The sequence below is a fragment of the Oncorhynchus nerka genome, linkage group LG15 (assembly GCF_034236695.1).
Source record: "Oncorhynchus nerka isolate Pitt River linkage group LG15, Oner_Uvic_2.0, whole genome shotgun sequence".
Classification (NCBI taxonomy): domain Eukaryota; kingdom Metazoa; phylum Chordata; class Actinopteri; order Salmoniformes; family Salmonidae; genus Oncorhynchus; species Oncorhynchus nerka.
The window spans coordinates 67,201,607-67,210,629 of record NC_088410.1 but is presented as its reverse complement, the minus strand read 5'-3'; the positions used below and the strand labels follow the sequence as shown (position 1 = coordinate 67,210,629).

General features: G+C 44.7%; 1 long non-coding RNA gene across 1 annotated transcript; it reads right to left on the bottom strand.

Annotated features, from left to right (window-relative positions):
- Positions 1–321: 321 nt before the first annotated feature.
- On the bottom strand, positions 322–7,946 carry LOC135560239 (uncharacterized). Its single transcript, XR_010458829.1, has 3 exons — positions 7,824–7,946; positions 7,368–7,429; positions 322–5,346 (listed from the first exon to the last, which is right to left on the bottom strand). It is a non-coding gene; the product is annotated as an uncharacterized LOC135560239 (long non-coding RNA).
- Between the last annotated feature and the right edge of the window lie 1,077 nt (positions 7,947–9,023).

Sequence of the window (9,023 nt, the reverse complement as noted above, 5' to 3'; positions counted from 1 at the left end):
CCGGATTGCACAGCGGAGAAGGTACGGTGGGATTCGAAATGGTCAGTGATCTGTTAATTAACTTTGCTTTTGAAGTCTTAAGAAAGGCAGGGCGGATATAGGTCTATAACAGGTTGGGTCTAGAGTGTCACCTCCTTTGAAGAGGGGGATGACCGCGGCAGCTTTCCAATCTTTAGGGATCTCGGACGATACGAAAGAGAGGTTGAACAGATTGGTAATAGGGGTTGCAACAATGGCGGCGGATAATTTTTAGAAAGAGAGGGTCCAGATTGTCTAGCCCTGTAACGCCTGTCGTCGGAAGGAGTGGACCAAAGCGCAGAGTGAAAAGTGTTCATCATTTTTTTATTTATCAAAAAACACTCAAACAAAGTAACAAAACGAAAGCGTACAATTCTGTCAGGTAACAGAGACAAAACAGAAAATAACTACCCACAAAACACAGGTGGGAAAAAGGCTACCTAAGTATGATTCCCAATCAGAGACAACGATAGACAGCTGCCTCTGATTGGGAACCACACTCGGCCAAAAACAAAGAAATAGGAAACATAGAATGCCCACCCCACATCACAACCTGACCTAACCAAATAGAGAAATAAAACGGCTCTCTAAGGTCTGGGCGTGACAAAGCCCAGCTGATTTGTATGGGTCCAGGTTTTGCAGCTCTTTCAGAACATCTGCTATCTGGATTTGGGTGAAGGAGAAGCTGGGGAGGCTTGGGCAAGTAGCTGCAGGGGATGCAGAGCTGTTGGCCGGGGTGGGGTAGCCAGGAGGAAAGCATGGCCAGCCGTAGAGAAATGCTTCTTGAAATTCTCGATTATCGTGGATGGGCAGCTGGGAGGAGGTGCTCTTGTTCTCCATGGACTTTACAGTGTCCCAAAACCTTTTGGAGTTAGAGCTACAGGATGCAAATTTCTGTACTCACTGGTTATGGAAAATGTGTTATTTTTGTCATTCTCGCATAGGTTTCCTGAAGGAGAAAGCCTCCACTTCTTTGTAAAAAATAATAAGAGTCATGTCTGCAAAAACGCTATAGTAATACTACATTATAAACTGGGTGGTTCGAGTCCTGAATGCTGAATGGCTGACAGCCGTGGTATATCAGACCATATATCACGGGTATGACAAAACTTTTATTTTTACTGCTCTAATTGCGTTGTGTCGTGCCTAAGAACCGCCCTTAGCAGTGATATATTGGCCATATGCCACACCCCCTCGTGCCTTATTGCTTAAGTATACTACAGTCCGCAAAAACACTACTTTAATTACCATAGTATATACTATCAGTCAAATGTGTATTTATAAAGTCCTTTTTACATCAGCAGTTGTCACAAAGTGTGTATGCAGAACCCATCCTAAAACCCCAAAGAGCAAGCAATGCAGATGAAGAAGCACGGTTTTCTTTTACTACAGTATTTATACTATAGTTAACTGTAAATGTTAAGAGTATACTACACTAAATAAATACTATAGTGAAAACAACAGTACAGTCTGTAAAAACTATAGGATTTATAACCAGTGTCGACCCGTCATTCAGGGCAGGTGGGGCATTGATTTGCCTGATTTGCAATGTTATTTTGGTATTTATACATGTCACATATAATTTTGCAAACCATGTAAAAAAAAAAAAAAATTTAGTTAATCAAGCGGCACATAAACATGGTCTCATTTTTGCTTTCTTGAGTAAGGCAGCGCCAAAAGGAGGGTGTTTCAGACTAGCTCAGTGCTTTCTGTGGTGGTGGGGCAGCCAACGGAAAATACGGCGTGTAGGGGTTGGTAATGTTTTCTAGTTGCGCCGTGATTTGCTCAGTGTTCTGTCACTCACGGGGACACTAGGTCACCGCAAAATCTACGAGAAGAGCTAGAAAATTCAAGCCCCTTGGGTACTGCCATAGAGTTACATTAGAAGTGCCCATCCAAGAAGGCTCAAGGTCATTCACCACTTCAGTGAGTTCATTCCAATGTCGTACTGTGAGACGCCTAAGACAGCGCTACAGGGAGACAGGACGGACAGCTGATTGTCCTCGTAGTGGCAGACCACGTGTAACAACAACTGCACAGGATCGGTACATCCGAACATCACACCTGCGGAACAGGTACAGGATGGCAACAACAACTGCCCGAGTTATACCAGGAACACACAATCTCTCCATCAGTGCTCAGACAGTCCGCAATAGGCTGAGAGAGGCTGGACTGAGGGCTTGTAGGCCAGTTGTAAGGAACGTCCTCACCAGACATCACCGGCAACAACGTCACCTATGGGCACAAACCCAACGTTGCTGGACCAGACAGGACTGGCAAAAAGTGCTCTTCTCCGATGAGTCGCGGGTTTGTCTCACCAGGGGTGATGGTCGGATTCATACTTGTCGTCGAAGGAATGAGCGTTACACCGAGGCATGTACTCTGGAGCGGGATCGAGGTGGAGGGTCCGTCATGGTCTGGGGCGGTGTATCACAGCATCATCGGACTGAGCTTATTGTCAGTGCAGGCAATCTCAACGCTGTACATTACAGGGAAGACATCCTCCTCCCTCATGTGGTACCATTCCTGCAGGCTCATCTTGACATCTTCTAGCATGACAATGACACCAGCCATACTGCTCGTTCTGTGTGTGATTTCCTGCAAGACAGGAATGTCAGTGTTCTGCCATGGCCAACGAAGAGCCCTGATCTCAATCTCATTGAGCACGTCTGGGAGCTGTTGGACCGGAGGGTGAGGGCTAGACCCATTCCCCCCAGAAATGTCCGGGAACTTGCAGGTGCCTTGGTGGAAGAGTGGGGTAACATCTCACAGCAAGAACTGTCAATCTGGTGCAGTCCATGAGGAGGAGATGCACTGCAGTACTTAATGCAGCTGGTGGCCATAACAGATACTGACTGTTACTTTTGATGTTGACCAACTTTGTTAAGGGAAACATTATTCCATTTCTGTTAGTCACATGTCTGTGGAACGTGTTCAGTTTATGTCTCAGTTGTTGAATCTTATTATGTTCATACAAATATTTACACATGTTAAGTTTGCTGAAAATAAATGCTGTTGACAGTGAGAGGATGTTTCTTTTTTTGCTGAGTTTATATATATATATTGACAGTTGAGGTCAGAAGTTTACATATACCTTAGCCAAATACATTTAAACTCAGATTTTCACAATTCCTGACATTTAATCCTAGTACAAATTCCCTGTATTAGGTCAGTTAGGATCACCACTTTATTTTAAGAATGTGAAATGTCAGAATAATAGTAGTGACAATGATTTATTTCAGCTTTTATTTCTTTCATCACATTCCCAGTGGGTCAGAAGTTTACATACACTCAATTAGTATTTGGTAGCATTGACTTTAAATTGTTTAACTTGGGTCAAACATTTCAGGTAGCCTTCCACAAGCTTCCCACAATAAGTTGGGTGAATTTTGACCCATTCCTCCTGACAGAGCTGGTGCCTTCTTTGTAGGCCTCCTTGCTCGCACATGCTTTTCCAGTTCTACCCACAATGATTCTATAGGATTGAGGTCAAGACTTTGTGATGGCCACTCCAATACCTTGACTTGGTTGTCCTTTTGCAACAACTTTGTGAGTATGCTTGGAGTCATTGTCCATTTGGAAGATCCATTTGCAACCAAGCTTTAACTTCCTGACTGATGTTGCTTCAATATATCCACATAATTTTCTTTCCTCATGTACTCGTCTATTTTGTGAAGTGCACCAGTCCCTCCTGCAGCAAATGTCAGGAATTGTAAAAAACTGAGTTTAAATGTATTTGGCCAAGGTGTATGTAAACATCCGACCTCAACTGTATATATACCGTATATATTGGCCATACTGTCTATATGGAACAGGGTTAATTGTTTTTCCACCACTGAGGTATAATAAGAATTGGAGACTGCGTCCAAGATGTCATCGTTTTCAAAGTAATCTACTCACGTTCGCATACACCGATTCATGGACCATCTATATACAGGTTGCATCCGGTTTAATGCGAACCAACATCACATTTGCACTAGAACTCATTGCACACAGGGAGCTGCACGAGCAGCGACAACATCATTAAGTCATCCAAAAACATGGCAGACATTGGATGAATGTAAAATAATATATTCGGCTGTGAGTGATGGAAATCAAATTGGACTCAGAAACATTTATTTGAATAGTTCAATGGATGTTTTGCCCACAAAGGTAATGACTAAAGTGTCTCATTATGAATGTTCTAATCTGACTTTTCTATGTGACCGTCTATGGGAATTGTCTTTCTGGGCCGAGCGTCAGTTAAACTGCAGTACGGAAGCAAGACTGTAGGAGCTGTCGAAACTGTGCTTCTACGGTAAGCCTGGCCCCTTGGTTCAGACCAAGGGTAAACAACAGACTGCTGCAACTTAATTGTCTGAAAGTGATACACAACATCCATGGGCTAGCATTCAGCCACTCCTAGTGTAACAGTATAACTTTTGACCATCCCCTCGCCCATACCCGGGTGCGAACCAGGGACCCTCTGCTCACATCAACAACTGACACCCACGGAGCATCGTTACCCATCACTCCACAAAAGCCGCAGCCCTTGCAGAGCAAGGGGAACTACTACTTCAAGGTCTCAGAGCAAGTGACGTCACCGATTGAAACGCTATTTAGCGCGCACCACCGCTAACTAAGCTAGCGTTTCACATCCATTACACTAGCATGGTGGTGGTAAATTGTGTTTCATAAACAAAGTATTAATACTTTCCCAATTTTTTCCACCACCTTGCCATTTAATCAAGTTAAGGAGGAAATGGATGCCTTTGCAGCCTGAATGGATATTTTGTTATGTAAAAACCGGGATACGAGTGTATAGCTGGCTGCATGGATTTATTTTGGGCGCTAAGAAAATGAAGCGACTTAATATCGCCATCTGCCGGCCTTTGGGCTAATATCTGCTTGGCAAACCATTTAATCCAAAAGTGACTGACAGGGGAAGGGAATATATAGCTGGATATACAGTCGTGGCCAAAGGTTTTGAGAATGACACAAATATTCATTTTCACAAAGTTTGCTGCCTCAATTTGTATGATGGCAATTTGCAAATACTCCAGAATGTTATGATGAGTGATCAGATGAATTGCAATGAATTGCAAAGTCCCTCTTTGCCATGCAAATGAACTGAATCCCCAAAAACATTTCCACTGCATTTCAGCCCTGCCACAAAAAGACCAGCTGACATCATGTCAGTGATTCTCTCGTTAACACAGGTGTGAGTGTTGACGAGGACAAGGCTGGAGATCACTCTGTCATGCTGATTGAGTTCGAATAACAGACTGGAAGCTTCAAAAGGAGGGTAGTGCTTGGAATCATTGTTCTTCCTCTGTCAACCATGGTTACCTGCAAGGAAACAAATGCTGTCATCATTGCTTTGCACGAAAAGGGCTTCACAGGCAAGGATATGGCTGCCAGTAAGATTGCACCTAAATCAACCATTTATCGTATCATCAAGAACTTCAAGGAGAGTGGTTCAATTGTTGTGAAGAAGGCCTCAGGGCGTCCAAGAAAGTCCAGCAATCGCCAGGACCGCCTCCTAAAATTGATTCAGCTGCGGGATCAGGGCACTACCAGCACAGAGCTTGCTCAGGAATGACAGCAGGCAGGTGTGAGTGCATCTGCACGCACAGTGAGAAAAGCCACTTCTCTCCAGGAAAAACATCAGGGACAGACTGATATTCTGCAAATGGTACAGGGATTGGACTGCTGAGGACTGGGCTAAAGTCATTTTCTCTGATGAATCCCCTTTCCGATTGTTTGGGGCATCTGGAAAAAAGCTTGTCTGGAGAAGACAAGGTGAGCGCTACCATCAGTCCTGTGTCATGCCAACAGTAAAGCATCCTGAGACCATTCATGTGTGGGGTTGCTTCTCAGCCAAGGGAGTGGGCTCACTCACAATTTTGCCTAAGAACACAGCCATGAATAAAGAATGGTACCAACACATCCTCCGAGAGCAACTTCTTCCAAACATCCAGGAACAGATGTGGACACAATGCAGATAGCCCGGTTAGCCAATGTGCGGGAGCACTGGTTGGTCGGCCCAATTGGGGTAGTATTACATGAATGTATAGTTAAAGTGACTATGCATATGTGATAAACAGAGAGCAGCATCAGCTTAAAAGAGGGGTTGGGGGGCTCACAATGCAAATAGTCCGGGTAGCCAGTTGATTACATGTTCAGGAGTCTTATGGCTTGGGGGTAAAAACTGTTGAGAAGCCTTTTTGTCCTAGACTTGGTACTCCGGTACCGCTTGCCATGTGGTAGTAGAGAGAACAGCCTATGACTGAGGTGGCTGGGATCTTTGACAATTTTTAGGGCTTTCCTCTGACACCGCCTGGTGTAGAGGTCATGGATGGCAGGCAGCTTAGCTCCAGTGATGTACTGGGCCGTACGCACTACCCTCTGTAGTGCCTTGCGGTCAGAGGCTGAACAATTGCCGTACCAGGCCGTGATGCAACCAGTCAGGATGCTCTCGATGTTGCAGCTGTAGAACCTATTGAGGATCTCAGGACCCATGCCAAAACCTTTTAGTTTCCTGAGAGGTAATAGGCTTTGTCGTGCCCTCTTCACGACTGTCTTGGTGTGTTTGGACCATTCTAGCTTGTTGTAGATGTGGACACCAAGGAACTTGAAGCTCTCAACCTGCTCCACTACAGCCCCGTCGATGAGAATGGGGGCGTGCTCGGTCCTCCTTTTCCTGTAGTCCACAATTATCTCCTTAGTCTTGGTTATTTTGAGGGATAGGTTGTTATTCTGGCACCACCCGGCCAGGTCTCTGACCTCCTCCCTATAGGCTGTCTCATTGTTGTCGGGGATCAGGCCTACCACTGTTGTGTCGTCTGCAAACATAATGATGGTGTTGGAGTCGTGCCTGGCCATACAGTCGTGGGTGAACAGGGAGTACAGGAGGGGACTGAGCACGCACCCCTGGGGAGCTCCAGTGTTGAGGATCAGCGTGGCAGATGTGTTGCTACCTACCCTCACCACCTGGGGGCGACCCGTCAGGAAGTCCAGGATCCAGTTGCAGAGGGAGGTGTTTAGTCCCAGGATTCTTAGCTTAGTGATGAGCTTTGAGGGTACTATGGTGTTGAACACTGAGCTGTAGTCAAATCAAATCAAATGTATTTATATAGCCCTTCTTACATCAGCTGATATCTCAAAGTGCTGTACAGAAACCCTGCCTAAAACCCCAAACAGCAAGCAATGCAGGTGTAGAAGCACGGTGGCTAGGAAAAACTCCCTAGAAAGGCCAAAACCTAGGAAGAAACCTAGAGAGAAACCAGGCTATGAGGGGTGGCCAGTCCTCTTCTGGCTGTGCCGGGATGAATAAGCATTCTCAATTAATCAATGAGTAGCATTCTCACATAAGTGTTGCTTTTGTCCAGGTGGGAAAGGGCAGTGTGGAGTGCAATAGAGATTGCATCATCTGTGGAGAGAGAGATCAAGTAGTAGAATCTCTACTTGATTACTACTGGAAGCACTACTGTTTTCCTATTGATCACTACTAAACTCAGTCTTACCAACAATGGCCTGTTGAGGGCCTCCTTAGCAACAGGTTAAAAAAATGTAAGTTGAATGCGGAAGTATACTAATATGAAAATACTATACATTTGCACACAAACACATACCTATTAGCTAACATGATGAAAACAGAGGCTACATAGCTAACGTTACATTTCAATAGGGCTAGCAAGCTGCTAAGCTAAACACAATTGCTAAGACCTTTTTGGGTAGCAATTTTTTTGATGTAGTAAAACGTTATAAACAGCTAAACAATGACATGTAACTATTCATAAAACATAAAGGAAAGTTAAACTTACAGATGGTGTCAGCCTAAGGGGTATAAAAGACAGGATGGAAGAATGGAAGATGATAATATTTTATATTTTATATAACACTAGCTAGCTAACAAAAAGCAACTTTTCTTCAACTCTTCTTCTGCGGTCACGGGCACAGGATGTGCAGCCACAAGCTGCAAAACTCTACTGCTCACTACTGAAACATCAGTGCAGTTTGCCTGTAGTGTTTTGGCTACTTATTTACTACCAACATCAAGTAGTAGAATCTCTACCTGATTACTACTGGAAGCACTACTGTTTTCCTACTGAACACTACAAAACTCTACTTGAGTAGTGCATCATTATACATTTACTATACAATTCCTACAATTCCTAGATTTTGTATAGTAATTCAGTAGTACTTTATCATGAGGGATGTGAATTGGGTGGCTGTCCTTAATGTTCTTCTTGGCCTCCTATGACACCGGGTGCTGTAGATGTCATGGAGGGCAGGCAGTGTGCCCCTGGAGAGCCCTGTGTTTGCGGGTGGTGCAGTTGCCGTGCCAGATGGTGTTACAGCCTGACAGACGTTTCTCGATGGTGCATCTGTAGAAGTTTGTGAGGGTCTTGGGGGCCAAGCTGAATTTCTTCAGCTTCCTGAGGTTGAAGAGGTGCTCTTGCGCCTTCTTCACCATAGTGTCAGTGTGGAGGGACCATTTCAGGTCCTCAGTGAGGAACTTGAAACATTTGACCCTCTCCACCTCAGCCCTGTAGATGTGTATGAGGGCATGCTCTCTCTGCTGTGTCCTATAGCTACTCTTTTACTGACAGGTACTGTTCTGGGGATAGATCACTGTCATCCTGAGATCTAACAGCACACATAGCCTAACCCATACACATCAGTCTACACATCGCTCTCTCTCAGTCTCTCTCGCTTTTGCTGAAGACATAACGGTCTGACTAAAAAAGATGGGGAGTGAATTGATGTAGTTCCATTGACAAAGGGGCAGATAAGGGGGGTGGGTAAGTTGTTGTATGTACTAGGGCTACTGCACATTTCCTGAAATGCACCTTGACCACACCCTGTCCCCCTATTTGACTGTGGGTGTCGATAAACGAGATGCATCAAGAAACACCAGAATGACACATGTTCCAACTGACTTATGCCGTTAAATCAAAGCTAGCCTATTCTGATATTTCACAGGCTCTACATGGGTTTACCTGGATGTGCCTTGCAATCAC